Raw genomic sequence first — 25,467 nt, forward strand, 5'->3', positions numbered from 1 at the left:
ATGTGCTTCTCCTGTTAAAGTGTGCTCCAATTCATTTGATTGGACAAGACCTTCTAGAAGCATACAATGCTCATATTGCCTTTTCACAAAACTGTGAAAAGCTTCTAGATGTAGAAAATTTGGATGCTGACTAAAATTTCATTACTGAAAAATTGATGATTATAAAATAAGTGACTCAAATAGACCAAGAAAGAATTGATGACATGTTATTGCAAGTGCCTAAAGAACTGTGGTCGCCATCTTCTTCAGATATTGGAAAGATTAAATTGGCTACTCTCATTAAGATGGCTGTTGACAGCTCTAAGTCTCTACATAATATTTGGCAACATCCACTTAAACCAGGGGCATTAAGTGGAACAAGACCTACTATGCAGAAATTTCTTAAGAAGGGACATATAATTCCTTGTAACAGTCCTTGTAATACACCAGTTTTACCAGTAAGAAAACCAAGTGGAAAAGGCTGGAGATCTGTTAAAGATACGAGAGCTGTAAATAATACTGTGATTGCTCAACATTATGTGGTCCCAAATCCATGGACTCTGCTTTCAGCCATTCCAAATAACAGCTGCTGTTTTTCAGTAATTAGTTTATGCAATGGCATCTTTAGTATTCCAGTAGAAAAAGATAGTCAATATCTCTTTGTCTTTACATGGGAAGGTTGCCGGTATACTGAGACAGTTACGCTACTGGACTATACTGAAAGTCCTACTTATTTTTTCAAATACTCAAGGCAATTTAGCTAGTGAAGATTTCCCTAATGACTCTACCTTAATTCAATATGTAAATGACTTCCTCTTATGCTCAAAAACTGAATTAGACTCTCAAAAGGGCACAATCTATCTGCTACAACCACCGACATCTAAAGGACATAAATTATCCAAAGGAAAACTCCAATTTTGTTTGTCTATTGTGAAATATCTAGGGCATCTAATATCGAAAGATGGACTATTGATTGATTCTGAAAGGATTAAAGGAATTTTGGCTTTTTCTCTCCCTAAAAAACAAAAACAAACAAACAGACAAAAAAACAAATTGAGGGTATTTCTAGGTCTAACTAGATACTGCAGGAACTGGGTGCCTAACTTTTCACTTGTTGCTTAACCTTTATATGCATTACTTAGTACTGACCAGCATGACTTGATTGAATGGACACTAGAAGGAGAGAAAGCAGTAAACAACTTAAAGTCCATCTTGGATCAGGCATCAGCTGTAAGACACAGTAATTTCAGCTTTCCATTTTTCCTCTTTGTGCACAAAGATAAAGGAAATGCTTTAGGTCTACTGACTCAAAAACATGGTTATCAACATCATCCTATAAGATATTATAGTCAGCAATTAGATTCAGTAGCAAAAGGACCTTAGCCTTGTATGAGGGCAATTTCAGCTATAGCTCTCTTATGCAAGGCCACTGAAGAAATGGTGATGGGGTATTCTTTCACTATTTATGTTCCACACTCAATTGAATCTTTTATGAATTCTCATCACACTCAGCATTACTCTATAGGCTGATTAGCCTCTGATGAAGTTCTGTGTCTTTCTGACCTAATATTACCTTCTCCCTATGTCATAATCCTTACCTTGCAACTTTGACTCCTGCACCACAGGAGGAAAACCACCACAACTGCGTTTTAATAACCTGTTACCTTCTTGCCCCTAGGAATGACTTACAAGAAACTCCTATTGACAATGCTGATCTGAGTTGGTTTACAGATGGGTCTTACTTAAAGGATAAGCAAGGACATTACCAGGCTGGATATGCAATAAAATCCTCAGTGGATACAATTGAGAGTTCTTATTTACAAGAAATAAAGTCAGTGCAGCAAGTTAAATTAATTGTTTTAAGTCGAGCTTGTCAATTGTCTAAAGACCAGGTGGCAAATATTTATACCAAGAGCCATTATGCTTTTGGAGTGACACAGGACTTTGAAATGCTATGGAAACATCAGGGGATTTTAACAGCTTCAGGGCAACCTATAAAAAATGGAAAAGAGGTCGCAGAATTATTAAATGCTATACTATTACCAAAACAATTGGCAATTATTAAAAGCCTGGGGCATTCTGAATCTGACACTTTGGAATTAAAGGAAATCAACTTGCTGATGTAGCTGCTAAGCAAGTAGCTTTAAAAACTTATCCTGTGCAGTCTCGAGAATGCCCACTGCTCTTTGTAAACCCTGATAACCCAGTGAAAGATTTCCTTCTACAAGGTCAACAAATCACCACAGAAGAAGAGAAACAAATATGGCAACAAAAAGGGGAATATTTGACCCCAGAACAAAAATGTGGTTTGGGAAAAATATAAAATCCACAGTGCCTATTGGAGCACAATTGGCACTGCTCCAGCACATACATCAGTTAACCCATTGGGCACCTGAAAAAATAATTTTGTGTAGAAAACAATATTTTTGGAAACTTTCTCCCAAAGTGGCTCATAAAGCCTATGCTCTTTGTACTGTATGTCCTAAATATAACCAGGGGAAACCACTTTTCCTTCTTAAGGGACCATTTGAAGTATGGCAATTGGACTCTGTTCAAATGTCACCATCTCAAGGATATAAATATATCTTAGCAATGATTTGTACATTTTCACATTGGATTGAGGCTTTCCTTTGCAGAAGAGCAGTAGCTTTAACAGTAGGTAAGTTGTTACTAGAAAGAATAATTCCTGCTTGGGAAATTCCTATCAAGTTTCACAGTGACTGGGAGCTCATTTCACCAGAAAAGTAATTAAATCTATGTGTGACATTTGGCCAATAAGGCAGCGTTTTCACTGTTCTTATCATCCCCAATCCTCGGGACGGGTAGAAAGAACTAATAGCACAACCAAAACTCAATTGGTAAAACTTTCAGAAGCATTTAATCTCTCATGGCCAAAATCTCTTCCACTAGTGCTCCTCAATCTTTGATCTACAACCTTTGGTAAACATTGGCTGTCTCCTTTTGTAATAATAACAGGGCAGCCTATGCAATTAGATGAAGGAATATATGAACCAACTTTGCTCAAAGGAGATACCTTACATTATTATCAAGCTCTTATTGGGACACTAAATGAAATGAAAAATTGGTAGTACATTCTTTTCACACCAAGCTTTGTCTCCTGGGAGACAAAGACCTTGAGAATCATGGAGTACAACCCGGAGTTTTTGTTTATTGGAAGAGACACCAAATTACAGACTCTTTGAGTCTCGTTGGAAAGCACCATACCAGGTACTTTTTACCAATCCATGTGCTGCAAAATTAAAAGGCATAAAATCATGAATTCACATTTCTCATTTAAAAGTGGCACCCCTCCTGAGTGGATTTCAACTCCTGTTACTGACAGCTAGCTTTGACTGACTAAGACAAGTACTACCAAACCACAATGAGAAGAAGCTGACATCTGTTGTAGACAGCTGTCCCAAGATCCTGGACCAGGCCTGTAGCCCCAACCTTATATTCCCTCATTTAAATGCTTGTAATGCTTACGCTGTGTACCCATTTATAATTGCTATAATAATCATATACTTGAGAATATAAGCAATTTTAATACTTTTCCGTGATGTTGGTCACCTTCCTTGTGTTTTAGATTGTCTTTTTGGTACCTTGTAATTATTGTTCCTATAATTAATGCTTTCTATCAATCCCTCTAGACTAAAATAGACAAGAGCTTAAGTACAAAATCTTTTAATTAACTACCAGAATGTCATTTAAGGTTTTTCTGGTACTATGGTTGTTTATTCAGTCCACATCTTGATGGACTTCTGATGGCAATGTCTTCTTACAATGGGCTCATTCCTTTGCTTCACATATTAATCAGTCCAATTGTTGGATATGTGGCCAATTTCCCCTTTATAGTATATCTGGGTTACCTTGGTGGGTTTCTCCCTTTCAAGGTGCAGATTGGAAAGCTATAACAATTTGTTATTATAGAGAGGTTTAGTTCCCATGTTCACAGTTCATCTGATATTACTAACTGTGATCATGAAACCTGGCCAGTAGCAATACTATTAATAGCACACAACGTGAGTATTCTTTTCTGTTGCTCAGGCTTTCCAACTATCCCAAAAATTCACCACTAAATGAAAGAAATTGGATTCTACAACAAGAACTGTGGAAGGTTTCACACAAGTCTGGCATGGATTTGTTTGGTTCACTCCTAGTTATGAGTCTTTAAGTACATGAGCACCTTTATGCTGGAACATGGAAACTGTTCCAAACAAAACTTACCTCAATGTATCTGAAACATAGGATGCTTGCCACTGGAGTCATTTCAAAGTATTATCATTCTTAAATAAAGTGATTGGTTTGTAACAGACTTGTCCCAAAGGCCAGACATTTATTGAGTGGCACCCATTGTGACTCAATGGTTTTGAGGAAAAAGTCTTTGGCTTTGGCTACTGCCTGGATTCCTAGGACACTGCATGGGCTCCCTTAGACGCAAGGAAGGATTCATCCTAAGTTAACAACTGTTGCCAATCTTTCCCTCCTTAAGGCCAGATAGACTGGTTCACTGTTCCAATTTTTATGACCACCTTCATAGGATTAGAAGGTATCATACCACATGTAGAATCCCTGACTAAATTTACTCATCACGTCCTTACTGGAAGACAAACAGAAATAGCTTTATAGAATACTGAGATGTCCTTAATGAGAAAGAATGGCCTTAGATATTCTAACTGCATCCCAAGGTGGTACACGTGCTATAACTCAAACTGAACGTGGTGTTTTTATGCCTGATGAATATTCTAATATGTCGTCTCTGTTAAAGTACATGAAAAAACAGGTGAATGCCCTAAGTGACACCTCAGCAAGTCTCAATTTATTTAGTTGGCTCCCTTCAGGTACTGGTTCCCTTTTGTGATCTGGATTACATTTCTTATTTTCATTACTTCTTGGTATTCTTGTATTAATCATAATATTCAAGCTAATTACAGTTTACTTTACTCAGTGTTGTAAGAATGATATGCAAGCTAGAGTAACAATCTCTTAACAAATTGAGATGGATGATCATTCTTATAATTCTGAATGAAACTTTTTCTATGATAAAGATTATGCTTAAGACTTATTCTTATGAAAGAAGCATTTTATTATCATTTCTACTATATCTGCTCTATAGTCGTTAGCTGTTATAAGTGATGATTACAAAATCTTGTTGAAGCTGATGTACAGTGTCTGTGCACCAATCCAAAATTATCGACCCATGGAATGTTTCCCCTACCAGCATATACACCTATGTCTGCTCACTGTGGTTAGCTATTTTCCCTCCAATGTGGATAATGGGTAAAATAAAATGAAGGATCAGTGCCAAGGGACATGATGGAATCAGGGCAGGCAGCAAGCACCCTGGCACCAAGGGACAATAACTTGATCATCAACACTTTCTATCAAAAGATTATCAATCACAAGAGTAAAAATGATGAAAATGATAAGAACAACAAGAATTTTCACAAATCAAGGTGTATGGGGAAGCCATTCTGGTTTAAATCTGATTCAGCCTAAAACTTGTTTTTCTCAGAGCAACGTGAGTTACAGCCCACCAAACATGCACTGTACATCTGCTTCAAACATTTTCCCAAAGCAAAGAATGCACTCTTTAAAGATAGGGATGAGTGTCTTCTTTTGTCTGACACTGATACCAGTAGTTCTTTGAAGATGAGGCTTTATTCCCAGAGAATCAAGGTCAAGTTGACCTGTTGTGTATGTGCTAAACTGCGGCAAAACATCTCCTTGTGACTCTCGGGGAAAAAAATTATATTTCTGTCATTCTTGCCATATGTTCTTCGTTCTGAAATGGTATATAACCATGTTGTAAACCACACTTCCCAGTGTGCTTTCTTCTCTGGGGAAGAGACGACTTCTGGGCTAGTCCTCACATTAGCTCTTCGAATCTCTCTCTTAACTACAGATTGGTTATTGATTATTTGCATCAAAAGTGCATCCAGAAGCCTCCAAGTACCAATGAAAATAAACATACCTTATTTGCTTAATTTTAGAGCCACAGTCTTCCATTTTGGTTTTAAGAAAGGCTAGTTTGGGGAGATCAAAAGTTTCACATAATGGCCATTGCAATTCTGGACTGCTTTTTCTCTGTTTAGTCCACTGAGGAAATAATATACATGTAGGGGGCCCGAAGTTCTTAAACATAAACCTGACTCGGGTCCCTGAAGAAGGGTGTCCTCAAAACATTGCAATTACTGGGATCCCATTTCCAAAAATTCCTCTGAAAACACAAGAAAGTTGCTCAAGGCCTATCCCTATCCCAAAGGCATCTAAAAACAAAAGAAAAGTTGCTAGATTCGTAGCCTTCATCCCAAAAGGAATCTGAAAACCAAAGAAAAACACCTGGATTTTCAGCAAGTCTGAGCCCCAAAAGGAACTGCGCTACCTCCAGAAAACAACTGAGTACTCACAAGGCAGACGCCTTGAACCCAAGGACAGAGCCTTGAACCAGAAGGACAAAGTCCCTCCCTCAAGAGTACAAAGGCTCTCCTGATTCTGCATAAAGTCTGAGAGCTCAAAATGCAAGGAGAACAGAGCTCAGTATCTGAGAGGACTCTCAGCTAACCAAAAGCAGGCGGCAACACACATAGGCAATGCGCACAAGGGGCTCCATGTGAGTACTTTGTGGATTCTGGGGGTCACTGTCTCTAGGGGATCGCTTCTTTTGGGTCCACTTTCCTGGCACTATATATGTCAACTAAAACAGCAAAATCACCTGTTATTTTATCTCAAAATGAGTTTTTTCAGGAACAGCCAAAAGAATTGCGATTCCAAGTGTGCATATAGTGACAAACCATAGGCAAATTCAGAAAACCAAGGAGGGGAGCGTGCTTTTATAGAGAAAAAGGGGGAGTTGGGAGGGGCTGTTCTCAACTGAAAGTCCATTGGAGGAAACTAACAGTTCAGAGTGGCAATGGCTTCTAACTGGCTGGGCTGTTGCCTGGTGGGAAGAGGAATCTCCTTTCAATAGTAAAGTAGTTTCACTTCCTGTGAGAGCTGCAAGCATCTATCTGCCTCTTCCTGTTTGGTGTAATTGGTGATATGTGATAGGATATGAGAGCTCACCCAACTGGCCTTCCAATTTAGTTAAGATTTCTTTAATTTCCATTATGTATATATCTATATATCTTCTGTCCCACGCACTTTTCTTTCAATGTGACACTGAAGTGCCACCGCTGAGATGTCCTCTTTTCCCTTCCACTTGAATCTGGGTGGAATTTATAACTGCTTTGACCAAGAGAATGCAGTGGAAGTGACTCTGCATGACTTCCAGGGCATGGTCATAAAAGGTAGTCCAGTTTCCACTTGGCTCTCTCTTGGGACACTTTGCTCTGCCCTCCACTCATTGATTCCCTATGAGACTGTTTCCAGCACTCAATTCCATCTCTTTTGGAGAATCCTTTGACTGTTCTATCACCATCTCCTGCACAACTTCAATCCCACACAGTGTAACCAGCAGCCAGAGCCCTTGGCAGAAGAACCAGGGTCAAGATTTCCCCCTGAAGTTATAGAGTAGTTTTCACAATTCTCTTTTTAGCAACCTCCTCCAGCTGAACCTGAAGCCTACTATTTGTGGTCCCAACCAGGAAGAGAGTATTGTTCTTAAGCTCCATGTGTGACCTCAAGCACATCCCCTCCCCTCAGCTGTGAAGGTGTATGTAGCTCAGGCTGTCTAAAGACCTGTAATCTGAGATGCCATAATCCCCTCACCCCACCATAGCCCCCAGACTCCCTTCTCTTGAGTCCTGGACCCTAGAATTCACTGTGCCTGCCTGAGGTTGAGGCAGAGAAAGATGGAACAGGGGAAGGGAGGGGGGATACTTTGGCTGTTTATGATGATCCCCATCCCTGCATCCATCCTCCCTGATATATGAAACAGCTATCCCTCCCACTCTTCTCAATGAAGCAGCCTCACTCCAGATGTGCCTTAACTGGGTCCCTGAGCATGGGACAGGAGGCAAATGGAGGTGCAGGGCTGATGGGAGAGGTCACCCCTCTCCATGACATCCCAACTTTCCAGCCTGACCTGCTAATGTAGTCCACATCTAAGAGCTCAGCTTTGGCAGTCATCGAGCTGGGGTGTGAGTCAGGCTGTGACTTTAGGCCAGGGACTTCACCTCTGTGAGCCTCAACTCAAAGATGAGGATTTATTCACTTATCAATCACTTAAATAATGGATACTTGGTGCCAAGAACTGTTGTAGCCACTTTACAAGTACCATCTCATTTAATGTTCAAAACCAGCTGTGAAGAGCATCTGAGAGGAGAGATCTGGCCCTATCCTTCCAGAGCCTCAGATCTGAAGGTGGAAATTAAGATAACCTTCCTCCCATTGACCCAATGAAGAGCAAAATGAAAGCAGGGTCACCCTGTGCACAAATGTTCACAGTAGCACTATTCACAATAGACAAAGGTAGAAACAACCCACATGCCAGTCAACTCATGTAGAGAGAAACAAATGTGAGATTTCCCAACAATGGAATATTATTCTGCCATAAAAGGAATGAAGTACATGCTGCAATGTGGATGAACCTTGAAAACATTATGCTAAATGAAAGAAGCCGGACACAGGTCACTTACTATATGATTTCATTCATATGAAACTTCCAGAACAGGTAAGTTCACAGAGACAGAAGCATACTAATGGTTGCCAGGGACTAGAGGGAGGGAAGAAGGAGAACTGACTTCTTAATGGGTACACAGTTTCTTTTTGTGGTGATGAAAATGTTTGGGAATAGATAGAGATGATAGTTGCACAACATTGTGGTTGTACTAAATGCTGTTGAATTGGACACTTTAAAATGGTTAATGGTTAATTTTATGTTCTGTGAACTTTACCTCCAAAAAAATGATAATAGCAAGGCAGCACTGATATCCATTTTGTCCAGAAATAGTAGAATTTTATTTTTATCTCACTAGCTTTAAAGGATAAAATCAGAGAGGTAAGGAAAATATTTTTGAGTTACACATTACAGAAGTTGTGGGATAATCTGGCCCTTTCCACTCAAGGACAGAACAGGAGGGGAGGGTGGGAGTGGGAGTGTAGATGGGGACAGGGGTCAGAGACAGGGCACCTGCTGCTACTGTCCTGGGTAACCTTGGATCTAAATCTTTCCCTCATTTTCACCTCAGTTCCCCTAAATGTGATGGAGTGGTGGTATCACTAAGTTATTGAGTGTGTATCAACTTGTTTTCCTCCTTTGACCTGTTTAAAAAAATAGTAGATATCTTAGTGTTGAATCATGCACTTTCTTGGAGAGCTGGAACGAGAGAGGCCCAGGTGGGCAGGAGGCTTGCCCAATGCCCAGGAGGAAGTCATGGCCAATATTAGTCAGGGCAGGCTGCACTATAATAAACAACCTGAACATCTCATCAGCTTAAAGCCTAAAATTTAATTCCATGCTCATGCAACATTCCCATCCCAGGCCATCACAGTCCTGAAGAGATAGGGGCTACTGGAGACCCTATCGTGACACATGCAGAAGCAGGCTAAAGAGCATGGCAGACATCAATTTAACCCTCACTTCATTGGCCACAGCAAGTTCCATCGAAGTTCAACATGGCAGAGATGTTTAATGCAACCGGGGATGTGCCCTGAATATCTGTGAATGATAATGCACTTTACCGCACTGGGTGGGGCAGCTTTCTGGGCCCCCTCTTTTTCCCACTGAGGTTGCAGGTCTACAGGATGCAGTCCAAACTGTGGCCCAGCCCAGGGACACGTTTGCTGCCCACCCTTGGTTATGTCAGTGACACAAGCCTGTGATGAAAAAACAGCAATCCTGAGGGCTCTCAGTTTTCTCTGGATGCAGCTGAAGAGTGAAGAATGGGGTTAGACACACGTCAGCACATGTCAAATCCTCCCTGGCTCCCCAGTGCCAGCAGGACAAATCCAAACTTTCCCCGACTTTTACGGCCCTCCAGCTGAGCTCTACACCCTTATCCCCTTCTGTAATCCACACTCAGGCTGCCTGGGTTCTTCTAGTTTCTCAATCCACCAGGCTGTCTCCACCTCCAGTCTCCGCCCTTGCTATTCCTTCTGCCTGAAACACTCTTTCCAGTGGCTGGTTGATGCTCACCCATGATGTCTTAGTTTAGACAGCAGTGCTTCAGGTAAGCTTTTGCTCACCAACCTACAAAGAGTTGTCAGTACTTCCTATTTGATGTTCCCAAAGACAATTTTAGAGCACTTATTACAATTAATATTATTATAATAATATCTGCCCCTATGTGAACTTACATTAAGCTAAGCAGTTCTAAACATATTGCCAGCATTAATTCATTTAATTAGGTATTATTCTTTGACCATATGATAATGCCCATCTCCCTTGGTTCACTGTAAATTCCCTGGGACAGGCACTATGTCTCTATGTGACTTGTCAGATGTATTATCTTCAGCCCCCAACAGAGCACTGCACTCAGAGTAATGCTCAACAGCTATTTTATACCAAGACATGAAGAGGTTAAAATACTTGCCCAGGGTTCAGCTAATCAAGATGTGTCTTTGGGACATGATCTCACTTCTCAAGCCCTCTCTAGGATTGTAGTGAAAATGGAGTGGGTTAATGCAGGTAAAGCAACTGACATATACTCACTGCTCAATAAACAAAGACCTCTCCTTGATTGTCTCAAGGAGCAGATGACACCTCACTCTGGTGTCTGGGAAAGGGAGTGTGGGTGAAGCTTACCTTTGGAGAAGGGGATAAAAGTATAATTCTCCTTCAGTGCCCCATTGGCACCCAGAAGTGGTCAGAGTTGAAGGCATCTGGTTTTTCAAAGTAACATGGGTCAGAGAGAGAAGAGCTCAGGATGGAACATACTTCAGTGCCCTGAGAGAAGGTCACAAAATCAAAGATATTGCCATCCCCTTCCCCAATCCACACCTTAAAAAACAAATAAGAGGGCCCTAGTGATAAAATCAATAAGAGGTCAAGTTAAGAGATGACGAGAACACAGGGTGCCCATCCAGGTCAGATATGGGAACCCAGAAGGCCTCATCTTGGGGATGATGTACTCTCAGAGGTAAGTGTCTTCAGTGACCATGTGGGGCATGCCAAGGGGTATGAGGACCCCAAATCTCTGAATCTCGTGGATGACTGCTTCAGTGTATGGCATTTTGGCTCGGTCATCGAAGGCTGTGAGGTGATGTGAGCCAATCACCTGGTCAATCTCCTTGTGGAGTCTCTCTGCACAGAAGAGTGGGACCAGTGAACCTCATTTCAAAGAGGGCTTTCAGCAGGGACACTGCTCTATGGGCTAGTGAGCCAGGAAATATCTCTAGTAAAGGGTTAGATTATTGACAATCCCCAGAGCAACCAGTTTGGGGAGGGGGGCAGAGAGAGGAAGCAACAAGAATTCTCACCCATTGAAATCTAATGAATGTTATAGATTCCCTGCCCCCATGCACAGGTAAACACAGACACACCCATACCCATGTGCACCACATTTTTACACAGAATGTCAGATTAATAACTCTAGGCTATGACTCGGTCAAAATTTTCCAAGAGGAGTGTAAAGATGAACTAATATTGATTGTGTATGTACGATAGATAAGGCACTGTGCTAGGTCCTAAGGTATATAACAGTGAAACAGACCAATAGATTAACCCATGAATAACTGGATAAATAAATGAATACATCAATCAATCAACCAATGGATGCATTCATTAACGGAAAGATTGATGAATAGAAGAACATTAATGAATGTATATATGTATTCATTTATCGACCAATAAATGAATTAATGAATCATTAATTAATAAATGGTCCATAGACAAATAAAACACATGAATGGATGAATGACCATTTTTATGGAGGAATAAGTGAATGAATAAGTAACTGTAGGAATGAGTATATAAAGGAATAAATGGATGGATGTATTGAATGACAGATGACTAAATCAAGAGTGAATAAATGAGTTAATTATGAAATATATAAATGAAGGAATAGATGGATGAAGGATGAATTGAAAGACTGACTGATGGATGGATTAAGGAATAAAACCTAGCTCATAGAAGGACAGATGGATGCATGAATGAATAAATGAGCCAATGAATCAATGACAAATAGTTCATTGAATTAATCACTGTTTCAAAGGATTGATAGATGAATCAATCCAAATAAAGAATGGAAGTGTATGTTTTTGGATAAATCATAGATCAAAGAATCTGAGGATACAGGTTAATTAATGAATAAAAGTACAGACGGGTGAATGGATGGATGAGTGGAAGGATGGATGGATGGATGAGTTGATAGTTAAGTGATCAGAGAAAACAGTGGGAGAACACGTTGACAGATTCTTCATCCATCCATCCACCATCAGGGCTGGCCTAGTTAGAGGCTCCTTCAAAACCTGCAGTGCTCCAGCGATGAGGTGAAGGCACACTCTCTCATTGGCGAAGGACCCCTAGACCCACTTCTGCAGCCCCAAAAGGGCTCAGAAGACTGCCATCAATTGGCTGCTCCAAGCCTGCCCACCTGTGATGTGGGGGTATTTGAGCATGAGCAGGAATCAATGGTGGAGAGTGGTGCTGGTGGTCTCAGCGTCAGCAAAGAAGAATGAGAGCAGAATGATGATGAAGTTCTACTGGTGGAACTTGCTGTTCAAGTCAGACTTCTGGGTCAAGAACACTAGGGCTCGTGTCAGGGGAGGCTGGAACCTCTCATCACACATGTGTCTTGGCGTGTCCTCCACCTGTTTCTGGGTCTCTCATACCATCTGGCTCATTTTCTTTACCAATGTCCTCTGCAGGTGCAACCATATATCTGTACTTCTGTCTCAGTCTCTCTTCACTCTGTCTTTCTCTGTTTCGATCTCTCTCTCCATCTCTTTGGTGTGTTTATCTCTCTTCCTCTCTTTCTGCCCCGGTGGGTCTTTTCACCTGTTGCTGTGTTTTTTTTTTCCATATATATATATATATATATATATATATGGAAATATATATTATTCCAAATATATATATATATGGGAAATATATATTATTCCAAATATATATATATATATGGAAATATATATTATTCCCATATATATATATATATATATATATAATTATTATTTTTTTTTTTGGCCGGGAAAGATTTGCCCTGAGCTAACGTCTGTCGCCAATCTTCCTTTTTCCCTTTCCTCCCCAAATCCCCAGTACATGGTTGTATATGTTAGTTGTCAGTCATTCAAGTTCTTCTATGTGAGCCACCACCGCAGCATGACAACTGATAGACAGGAGGTCTGGTTCTGTGACCTGGATGCGAACCCCAGCCACCTAAGCTGTGAGCCCAGAACTTTAACCACTAGGCCATCAGGGCTGCCTCTATTGCTGTATTTTTGTGAATTGGCCTGTATTTCCTGTATCTCTCTCTCTCTCCTCTCTACTTTCTCCTTCCTTCCATCTCCTCCATTCCCTCCCGCATCTCCCCTTCCTTTTCCTAATCTCTCCTCCTCATCCTCTGCTCTTTCCTCCCCGTCTTCCCTACTCTCTACCCCTTTCCCCTCCCTTCTTCTCATCCCCCATCTTTTCCTCTCTACCGTCCCCTTCAACTCCCCTCTCCTGACCCCACTTTGTCCACGCGGAGCAGGTAGGTATTGATGAAGTTCTGGGAGTTGCTGAGGTCCAATGTTTCACGGTGCTCGTCCACACTGCGGCCAGTGAAAGTGTTGATTTCCTGCAGGTTTTTGTAGACTTGCCTGTGTGTGCCAGGAAAGTGCTTCAGGAAGTCATGGAAGAGCTCAAACACCTGAGGCAGGAGGGAGAGAAGGGGCGGTGAGGTCCTCCTGGGGCAGATGTCACAGGAGGGGCAGCGCTCTGGGTCCTAATACCACCTAGGGGAATCTCTCTCTCCCTCTGTCTTTATCTGTCTGTCTCTGTCTCTCCATTTCTCTGTCTCACTCTCTCTGTCTCTCTTTCTATATATATCTGAGTCCTCGCTCACTGATTCTATTGTCTTTGATCTCTTATTCTTCTATTTTTCTCTTTCTGCTTCTTCCTCTCTCATGCTCCTGTCCTTTTGTTGGTCTCTTCCTCACCTCTCCATCTCTCCTTTCCACCTTTCCTTATCTCTGTGTGTCTCCTCTTCTCATAATCTCTCTGGGCTTCTCTTGCCTACCTCAGCCAGTTTATCTGTTCTGCTCAAACCTCTCTCTGACTCTCTCCACCTCTTGCACCTCCCTTGCTGTGTCAGGCACTGATAACACTGTGTTTACACAAGATGAGCCTACTGGCGACTTAAGACTATTTATTTATTTGGAGCATATTTGTATTGTTTCTTGTGATGATAAATGCAATAGTCAAGTTGTTGCAAATAACTGCAAAAGATTCAAAATGTATCGATGTAAAATTCCTTTTTAATCCCTCCATCTACAGATAAACACTGTTAACTTTTTCATGGACCTCCCTCCAGACTTTTCTCTCTCCACATTTCTCTAAGGGAGGACAAAATTGAAAACACCTGTTGGGCCTGTGGGAAATACTCACCCTGGGCCCCATTCCAGCTTTGTAATAGTCCTACCTGTGAATGTAACACACACTTGGTGAAGAACAATGGCCAGGCATATGTTGTGCCATTTAATTTTTTTTAAGTTAATATACAATAGGGGTATTACCAGATTAGTCAAGAGAGAGAAATTTTATTATTTTGTTTTAAAAGAGGAGCATATTCCTTTATAGTCTTGGAGACTTTTTTTTTAAAAAAAAACAGAAAAGAGGAGAAATGGGGAAAATGAAGAAATACAGTTTCTTATTTTCATGCATCCTTCAGTTTCTTCAAGTGAAGGGCTTTAGCAAAGGCAGAGGCAAAGCTTCAGAGGAAGTAAGGGAAGAAGAGTAGAGAGGCTGAAAGTCTGATTCATTCTCTCTCTGTTACACATGCATGCACACACACACACACTCGATTTTCAACTGTCTCTCTCATGATCTCTTCATCTCTACCCTTTTTTGTTTTGTTTCCTCTCTATCTTCTCTCTTTTCCTCCCCTCTTCTCTCCTCTCTTTTCCAAGCCCCTATTCCTTAGTCTCTCTCTTTATTTCTACCTCCTCATTAGTCCACTATCTTTCTCTTAGTCTCTCAGTCCCTGTCTCTCCCTGTTGTCTCTGCCCTTCTTCCAGCCCTAAGCTGCATTTATGGCCCCCAAAGCAGATCACCCCTTTCCCCTGCCCTGGATGCCCCCTCGTGCCCACTGTCCCTCAGCCTCTCCCTGACCTGGCTGGAGAAGGAGCTGATGAGTGCAAAGGACTTGTAAACAAGTCAAGGAGCTGCAAGACCTGAGGATCTCTGTAGGAGAAGTATTTTCCAAGGACAATGGAGCAGATGATGTTGGCAGTGATGGCGTGGAAGAAGAAGGTGGGGTCCTGGAGGGCTCTTGGGGGAGTAGGCGCAGGTCACCAGACATAGACTCAAAGGCCTGGGGAGCATTTGCCTGTTGCCCCAGCTCTTTGTGACTGTCCTCCATCACTCAATCATGATGGAGAAAACAGGAACAGGAACAGCTAACACTCACTAGCCCATATTAGGCTCCAGGTTCTATTCTAAGCACTATTGTTTTATTTAATTCTCACCACAACCTATGATGAACATGTAATTCTGTTATTACCTCTGTTCAAAGATGGGTGACAGAGAAGTTACATCTTTGACTAGGGTTATCCAGCTACTCATCGCTGGGACCAGGACTCAGACTCAGGCGGCTCAACTACAGGGCTGTGTAGTTGGTCTCCACTCAGGACCCAGCTCTGATTCTAGGTGCAGGTAGAGCTAATTCCCAGATGCAGAGGTGGCGCAGAGCAGGTGTCCACCTGATTGCACATGCAAATTAAAAAGCTCTGCTCCCCCTGTCACTTATATGTCACCCTCCCTTCATCTCTTCTCTCTACCTCTCTGTCTCTGGTCTTTGGGAATCGTTCTGCACTTGGTTAATGTCTGTGTACTCCAGGGTTGGCCCGGTTGGAGGGAGGGTGGGCTGTGAGCCCAGGAATGTCAGGTGGGTGCAGCCTCTCTCTCTGGGTCTCACTCATACATCTTCTCTTGTTTCCCTGCACATCCTTTCCTGAGCCTGTCTGTCTGTCTCTCTAATTTTCTCTGCCTCAGTTTCTCTCTGGCTTTGTTGCTTTCTGCATCTCTGAGCCTCTTCCACTCTCTTTCTTGTCTCTGAATGCTTCTCTTGGTCTTGGTCCCTCCATCTCTGTCTCTCTCTCCTTGTCTGTCTCTCTGTGTAACTCTGTTTCTTCCTGTCTTTCTTCTCAGCCCTGTGTCCCTATTCCTCTGTTGCTCCCTGTGTCTCTGCCTCTGCCTCTCAGCCTCCACATTTATGTCTTGGAAATTCTTAAGAAAGGACACTATCACCTTTGTGTTTCATAAGCACCCATTTATGGAGAATCCAAAAACAACCAGAAGTACTTATAGATGGCCCATTGAGCTGCCTGAGAGCAGAATACCCCACTGCCCTCTTTCCTCACTGCCAGCTCATCAGCAGTTCAACCACGGAAATGAAATCTCAGTTCATCATTTTCAAAATGCCTGTAGTTTTCCCTTTCCTCTCTTTGCTTTCTTTTATGAAAGTCCTGTTTTTGCCTTTGATAGACACAATTAATCCAGAAATTGGTTTCCCTAAACACAAGTAAGTAGTGTACTAATGTCTTAGTCTGTGTCTTTGGGTTGTTTTCAACACTACACACCCCACGTCTCTTCTGGATCCCCGTGTCCCTCTCTTCCTCATCTCTGTCCATCTCCATGCTCCTCTCTCTGTCCTCGTCCCCCAGTCTGATGGTCTCTTGGGCTCTATCTTTCTCTATATCTACCTCTCTTTCTCTGCCCACATCTACCCCCTGTCTTTCTTTTGCTGTGCACTGCACATCTCTCTCTGATTCAATATCCTTCTTTCCTACCCATCCTCCAAGGCTCATCCTTGGTATTCCACAGCTCTTCCATTAAACCTTGAGCTTCTTCCTGAATCCACTCCTCCACACTCCACTTTCCCATTGCAAAGTCCCTCCTGGTGGCCAGAGAGAATCGGCAAAGGGTCTTCCAATGTTCCCAATTGAAAATGGTCATACCTGGGGGTGTAGAAGTTGGAAGAAGATTCTGGGTCCCTCTCTACCCCTTACCCTCCCTCCCAAGGTCACCTTCCCAATCCCCATCCTCGATCCTGCCCTGACCCGGTGCCGCTGGGTCCTTACCGTATCCCTGGAAGACTGGGTCAAGACAATGATTTTCTCCCAGCCAGAGAAAGCCTCAGCTTCATCAACCAGGGCCTCCTGGGTAGCATCTGTCCCACACAGAATGACTGCCAGCCTTGGACCCAGGTACACTGTGAAGACACTCTTGCATTTCTCTTGGAGCTTCCAAGAATACACATCCCCAGCGTTGCTGTTAGTCAATGTGCATGTCTGTGGCCATCCCAATTGTTAAAAACTTAAAGCATTTACTTTAGATTGATAATTAGCTACTGCCCAGAAGACCCTCCACCCCAGGACCCAACAAATAAAGGATTAACCCATCACCCAGCCAGGGTCTGTGTGATTAGTACCCTAAGCAGTAAAGATGGTTAAACACTTCTGATATCACCCTCGCCCATACCCTTGAGTCTAGCCAGATCTCCCTGACATAACAACGAAAGAATCATCCTGCTTGTGACCCAACTTCATCCTGCTGTCTGCCTTCTGATAATTTCCCCAGAGAACCACCCTGAAACCCCCCACTTGGTAGACATGAAGGGAAACTGAGGGCCCTCTGGGGATCATCATGAAATTTGAAAAATCATAACATCAGTACAGCCACTTGGGAAACTCCTCAGCTGTACTTACTGAGGATGAATGCATGTTTACTCAGTGACTCGGCAACTTCACTTTCAGATATGTGTCCAGCAAAAAGGTGTATACTTTGGGTTCACCAAAAATATGAACAAGGAGATTCATAGAAGCCTTATTAATGAAATGTTCAGCTACATTGATACAGAATAAATCTGTAGTGATGTATTCATACCATGGAATACTATGCAGCAATGAAAAAGAACAAACCACTGCTACACCTAACAACATGAATGAAACTCTCAAACATAGTGTTGAGAGAAAGTAGTTAGACACAAAAGAGTCCATATGTCATAATTCTATTTATACTATGTTCAATAACAAATAACATGCCCTATGGTTTCAGGATAGTAAGAAGATAGTGACCAGAACGGGAACATGAGGAGAGTTTCTGGGGTAAGGCCGTGTTGTTACTTATTTGAATGTCTATACGTCAGTATGTTAGTTTGAGAAAATTCACTGAGATGTACACTTATAATCTGTGCAGTTTAAATGGTGATGTTGAATTTCAATAAAAAGTTGACTTGAAATCATAAAAAGGTTAAGTTTACTTAAAACTTACATTGATCTCTGCAAAGTCTCCTCACTGGTCTCCCTACTTTCTTTCCTGCCCCCCTACAATCATTTGACCACCCACTGACCCCACACCAACGCAGAAGCCAGAGCAACCTCACTAAAATGTTAATTAATTAATATCCCCAACCTGCTCCAAAAACTCCAATGCCCGCACTGCACAGAGAACAACACCAGAAGTCTCCACCCTGGACCACACAGCCCTACATAACGTGGCCCCACCACCCCGCTGACTTCTCCTCCCACTTGCCCCTTCACTCACTCTGATCTATCCTCTGTGTTTTCTCCAAAATATGCTGAGCTTGCCCCCTGTCTCAGAGTTCTTACACCAACACCTGCCTCTCTCTGGTGACTTCCACCTGCATCTTTCAGGGTCTCTGCTCAGAAACTAAGCAAGACTGCGCCTTTCCCTGGCCACTCAATCTAAAGAAGCTCCCACCACTTTCTAAAATATCACTCTGCTTTATTTTCATCATAGCTCTTGTCTACCTAATATTTCCTTATTTGTTTATTTTATATGCCCTGTCCAATGCCACATCATCAATGCTGAGAATACTCCCCAGCACACAGGAGGTGCCCAGAAAATTATTATGGTATGAGTGAATAAATGAATGAATGGATCGAAGTAGCTGCCATTTAACTTACTATCCACCAGGCTCTATGCAATATCCCATTTAATCCTCATAACAGTCTCAAAAAGTGTACATTCTTGTGGTCACCATCTCATTTTACAAAAGAGGAAGCCAAGAGTAAGAGTAGAGTAATGAGTAAGAGTTGATCTGGAACATGAACTCACGTCTGTCTGACCCCAGAAGGAATTGGGAGCATACAGGGCAATGGAGGAGGAGCAGTGCACCATCCCCAACCCATCCCAACATGACACCTGCTAGCCCCTGCCCTCTCCCTCCCTCCCTCTCTCAATCTGTCTCTCTCTCTTCCCCCCCACCCCCACAAAGAAGGAATGATAATCGAGGACCATGATCACATTGACGATCCTTGGAGGATCGTCTATGGAAGAGGATTAGGGGGTCTGGAATTCTCAAAATTTTAGGCTAAATGTGTATGGATATTTGTAGGGGAGGGAGCCCAGAGCTTTAGTCTAATTCCTAAAGGATTCAGTGATCCCCAAATTGTTAGGCAGTTTCAGTCTATGAGGGCATTGGAGAGAAAGAGACCTCCAGGCTGGACTCCAACATCTCCTCTGTGAAGTCCCAGCTGTGTGACTGTGGACAAGTGCCCTCCCCAGGCTGAGCTTCACTGTCTATAGCTCTAAGATGAGGATAGCACCTCTCAAGCCTCTTGCTGTAAACAAGACCTGCTGAATCCCACGACAATACAGATGAATGCTAGCCACATAATTCTGAGTGAAGAAACTAAGTCCAGGAATTTATGCAAAAGCATCTAACACTTGTGATACATTAAAGAAATAGTATGCACTTGGGCCTCCACATCTGTGATAAAATGCTCTCTCTTAGAAGCAAAATGATGACAGCCCAAGACTCAGGGGTGTGGTCGCCATGGTGGGGGAAAGTGGATGGAGGATCACAGGACAGGTGGAAGTTACTGTCAGTGTTCCAATTCTCTATTGGGTAATGGGTTCATGGGTGTGGATTACATTATTAACAAATAAATAGATCATCAAACATGAAATCATACCCGGAAGTGATACAGAGCCTAGTAAATACGCCACAATTTCAGCTACTATTATAGTGCATTAGTGTTCGTTATTGGTAAGCACTCGGTACCAGGCCTCCTGTCCTGCTCTCCCTCCCGTCTCCCCACTGTCCTGGCACTGCCATGAGCCATTCTTTGTTGTCTTTTCTTGGCAGAGGAGAAACCTACTGCATTATTGCCACCTACCCCTTTTCTGTCTCTTCCAGTGGTGAGCAGGCACCTAGGAACATGATAGAGGGTGGCAGAGGAGGGCGAAATTCTACACCCATGGCTCACACCCAGACACCTCTTCCTGCCCACCTGCTTGCTCCCAGGATGGTGACCACACACGTCCAACTGAGCAAGGAAACCTCTGACTGTCTGACCACCATGCACCATGCTTCAGCTCCATGCTCCTTAATCACCAACCTTCATCCCTGAGTCTGGAAGGATGCCTCACTACTTCAGGTGAGTGATCCCCAAGTATAGAGGCTGGGAGCCACCCTCAGACCCAGTCCATCTGCATGTCACCTTGAGGATGGATTTGAGTAGGCCTCTTCCGTCCATCTGCAGAAGGTCCCCCAAGAAGGGCAGAGGATGGGGTCCTGGTGGGAGGTGGCTGTGGGCCTTTGAGTGGCCCCTGGCCAGGAGAAGCAAGAGTCCCATGAGGAGAGCAAGCAGGAGGAGCACGCTAATCTCCATGGTCCCTGTCTGACTGCCTTCCACCCCACTGCAACCTGGAGCTGGGCCTTTTATCCTGAGCCTGCCTCCCCACCCAGTTATGTAATGTCCTCCATTCTCCACCTCCTCTTTCATCCTTGTCCAGAAGTGTGAACATTAAAGAGAAGAGCTAAGGGATCCATAATTCCTGCTCTGGCAGTCCAGTGACCTGCTCATTTCCTCCCTGTGCACTCCCTCCCTAGATGTTGGCAGAGATACTATGATAGAGATACCAAGATCCACATGAGTGTGTGAGTGTGCAAGAGTGTGTGTTTATTTTTCTGGGTATGGGTGAGCATGCAATATGTAATTGTTTTAGCCATGTTTCTGCTTTAGGCTTGCATGCATTTGTCTGTGCCTACTTTTATCTGTGTGTGTGCTCACATGATTTTCATATGTGAAAAGGTGTTTGTATTTATGTGAACATGTTGATGTGTGTTTCTGTGTATGAATCTGCGTGTGCTTATGTGTATATTTTTGCATGTGTGTAGACTTATATGTATTTATATGGTTTCATACCTGAAGGTTTGTTTGCATTTGTGTGTTGGTCATGGTATATGTCCCTGTGTGTGAATATGTGTGTGCTTGTGTGTTCGTGCGCCAACAACTTACTGTCTCTATAGGGCCTGCAGACCATCAGTGTCCATCTCTCCAGTCCCCCATCCTTCACCCTCCCTTCTGTGACAACCATAGATGGGAGTGATGGGAAAAATAGAAGGAGGGGGAGAGACACAGAACTGGTGAGACTCAGAGGTGGAGAAGGTCAGGTGGAGAGAGACGGAGAGATTGAGACCTGGCAGGTGGAGCGTTGGGGTCCTCTGGATGTCTGATTGCTCTGACCAGCACCAGGTGGTTCTCTCCCTGCCTCTGGCTCTGTCTTCACAGTGCAGGACTTTTCTCTGACTCTCGCTGACAATCTGTATGTGTGTTGCTCTCCCTCCTGCAGTCTCTCTGTCTCAGTGTCTCTGTTTCCTCCTTTGGACTCTGAGCTCCAGGAGCTCAGAGACTGGGTCCAGTTTGATTGATGTCCACTTGGCTTGCATCTGTCTCCATCATCCCTCTGAGCCTGCCTCCACCCAGCCTCTGGTAGGCTCACTCCGTATTTGCTAAATATGTGAATGAATGTTTCCATGTCCATCTGTCATGGACTGGGCCTGTCTTTCTACCTCTCTCTGTCTCTCTCCTTTAAAAGGGAGTAGGGGGGGCCGGCCCTGTGGCATATTGGTTAAGTGCACATGCTCCGCTGCTGGTGGCCCGGGTTCAGATCCTGGGTGCACACTGATGCATGGCTTGTCAGGCCATGCTGTGGCGGTGTCCCACATAAATTGGGGGATGATGGGCATGGATGTTAGCCCAGGGCTGATCTTCTTCACAAAATAAAAAAGGGGGAGTGGGGGGAGATGAGGCAGCATCTCTCTTGCAATATTAGGCAAAACCTTTGCTCAACAGAGGATCCTGCACCAGTAGTTGTATCATTCTCCTCTGAACCAGGAGGAGAGGAACCACAATTCTGACCTCTTGAATTCAGGGGTGGAAACTTTACTTTCCTGACCTTGGAGAGGTGCCACCATGGACTTTCCTGAACCTGGTTACTGGCTCCTGCTGTGCTGTGTGATGTGACACTGACCTTGAGTCCTCAATCCAGTCTGGGAAATCACTGGTAGGAATGAGTGAAGTGCTTTACACAGAGTAACTCACTTAATTCTTGCCCTATGGGGTAGGTATGGTTACCATCCCCACTTTACAGATGGGGTAAGTGAAGCACAGAGAGGCTGAGAGTTTTTCCCAAGGACACACAGCATATTAGAGCTTCATTATACAATATGGTAGCCACTTGCCACCTGTGGCCATTAAGCACTTGCGATGTTGCTAGTAGAAATCATTAAAATTGAATTTTAATTAGAAAATTTAGATTTCATTCTGTTATTGGAAAACTCCTAAGTAAATTTGGAACAACTTGGATATGTGAATCTCCTTTTTGAATCATAATTTTCGTGAAGTCTAAATACAGATCAACTACATCTGAAGAAAATTTCGGGTCCCAGTTAAGATGCACTATAAGTAGAAAATAGACACCAGATTTCAAAGAACCATAATGAGGAAAAAGATATGATGAGAGGCAGAGGCAGAAACAGAAAGAAACCCAGACACAGGGAGACGCCAAGATATAGACTAGAGATATAATATGGAGATGGATGTAGACATAAGGAAGATCCAAGAGAGAATAGGAGAACAAGAGAGTCAGAGATACAGACACACGGACAAGGGTTGAGGGCAGGGCTGGCATCTGTTACAAAGTTTGTTCTTATATGTGAAAGTGTGTTTGCATTATTTTTATTTTTAACAGCTTTACTGAGGTATAATTGACATAGAATAACCTGCATATATTTAAAGTGTACAATTTGATCAGTTCTGACATATTGCACACCTGTGAAACCATCACCAAATTGTACGTCAATTATACCTCAGTAAAGCTGTCAAAAATAAAAAAAATAATAATACAAACACACTCATAAAAACAAGCTCTTTCACAGATGCCAGCCCCACCTGCACCCCCTGCAGGCCTCCTGTCTCTCTGTGTTTGTATCTCTGCCTCTCTTGCTCTCTTATTCTCTGTCTCTGTCTCTCTTGTGACTTCCCCTGTCTGCCTCCATCTCTGTATTATATCTCTTATGTATCAATCTCCTAATTAAAATTAAATTTAAATTAGTCCTATCAGCCATATTTCAAGTGCTTAACAGCCACATGTGGCAAGTGGCTATCACATTGGATAATGCAGTTCTAACCAGCAGTGTGACCTTGGGCAAAACTCCCCACCTCTCTGTGCTTCACTCTCCCTGTCTATAAAGTGGGGATGGCACCAATGTTTACCTCAAAGTGTGAGTATCAAGTGAGTTACTCTGTGTAAAGCCCTTCATCTGTCCCCACCAGCTATTCCCAGTGCTGGGATGAGGACCTGACTCAGTGGAGATCACACAGCACAGCAGGATCCAGTACCTGGGTTCAAGAAAGTCCATGGTGGCACCTCTCCGAGGTCATGAAAGTATAGGTTTCATCACTGAATTCAAAATGTCAGGATCATCAGTCCACACTTCCTGGGTAGGAGGAATATGACTCAATTGCCAGGGTCAGGATCCTGGGTCCAGCAAGGGTTTTCCTAACATTGCAGGAAAGACACTGCCTCATCTCCCCCACTCCCTTTTAAAAGAGAGAGGCAGAGAGAGGTGGAAAGTCAGGCCCAGGCCCCAACAGGTGGACATGGACACACTCATTCACATACTCAGCAAATACAGACTGAGCCTGCCAGAGGCTGGGTGGGAGCAGGCTCAGAGTGATGATGGAGAAACAAGCAAGCCCAGTGGACATCCAACTGGTCCCAGCCTCTGAGATCCTGGAGCTCAGATCTAAGGTGGAAAATAGAGACACTGATACAGAAAGAGATAGCAGAAGAGAGAAATACACACATGCACATTGTCTTCAAGAGTCAGAGAAAAGTCCTGCACTGTGAAGACAGAGCCAGAGGCAGGGAGAGAACCAACTGGTGCTGGTCCGAGCAATCAGACACCCAGGGGACCTGAACGCTCCACCTGCCAGATCTCAGTCTCTTTGTCTCCCCCAACCTGCCCCCTCCACCTCTGAAACTCACCAATTCTGTGTCTCCTCCCACACCTTCTGTTTCTCTCATTACTCTTATTTGTGGTTGTCATAGAAAGGAGGACAAAGGAAGGGGGATGGGAGAGAGAGACATACCTCTTTCCATTTCTTTAAGTCTTCTTCAATTTCTCTCAATAATGACATAGTTTTCCATGTATAGGTTTTTCACTTCCTTGCTTAAATTTATTCCTAGGTATTTTATTCTTTTTTTTTTCTGTAAGTGTAAATGGGATTGTATTCTTGACTTCTATTTCTGCTAGCCATTATTTGTGTATATAAGTTTAAGCCAGCTTTGATGGCCTGGTGGTTAAAGTTTGGCACTCACTGCTTTAGCTGCCTGTGCTTGCATCCCAGTCATGGAACCCCACAACCTGTCTGTCAATTGCCATGCTGTGGAGGCAGCTCACATAAAGAACTAGAATAACCTACACCTAGCATGTACAACTATGTACTGGAGCTTTGGAGAGGAAAATAAAAGGATGATTGACAACAGATGTTAGCTCAGCGCAAACCTATCACTGCAAAAAAAAAAATCCATAAAAAATAAATACAAATGGGCCAGCCCCGTGGCTTAGCGGTTAAGTGTGCATGCTGTGCTGCTGGCAGCCCAGGTTCGGATCCCAGGCGCGCACCGACGCACCGCTTCTCCGGCCATGCTGGGACCGCGTCCCACATACAGCAATAGAAGGATGTGCATCTATGACATGCGACTATCTGTTGGGGCTTTGGGGGAAAAATAAAAAATAATAATAATAAATAAATACAACTGATTTTATAGGTTGATTTTGTACTCTGCAACTTTATTGTAATTGTTAATTATTTTTAGTAATTTTCCAATGGATTCTGTAGGATTTTCTAGACATAGAACATGCCATCCACAAAAAGTGAGAGTTTTATTTCTTCTTTTCCAATTTGGATCCCTTTTTTTATTTCTTTTTCCTGCCTAATTGCAATGGCTAAAATTTCTGATATAGGTTGAATAAGAGTGGCAAGAGGTATGGCTTTCTTGTTTTGCTCCATTGAATAAGAGTGGCAAGAAGAATGGCTTTTCTATTCTAAGAGGAATGGCTTTTAGTTTTTCTCCGTTGAGTATGATGG

At 43.0% G+C, this 25,467-nt stretch overlaps 1 pseudogene; it reads right to left on the minus strand.

The window, feature by feature from the left end:
- Positions 1-1,942: 1,942 nt before the first annotated feature.
- On the minus strand, positions 1,943-20,697 carry LOC131397982 (cytochrome P450 2B11-like; annotated as a pseudogene).
- Between the last annotated feature and the right edge of the window lie 4,770 nt (positions 20,698-25,467).

The sequence above is a fragment of the Diceros bicornis genome, chromosome 34 (assembly GCF_020826845.1).
Source record: "Diceros bicornis minor isolate mBicDic1 chromosome 34, mDicBic1.mat.cur, whole genome shotgun sequence".
Lineage (NCBI taxonomy): Eukaryota > Metazoa > Chordata > Mammalia > Perissodactyla > Rhinocerotidae > Diceros > Diceros bicornis.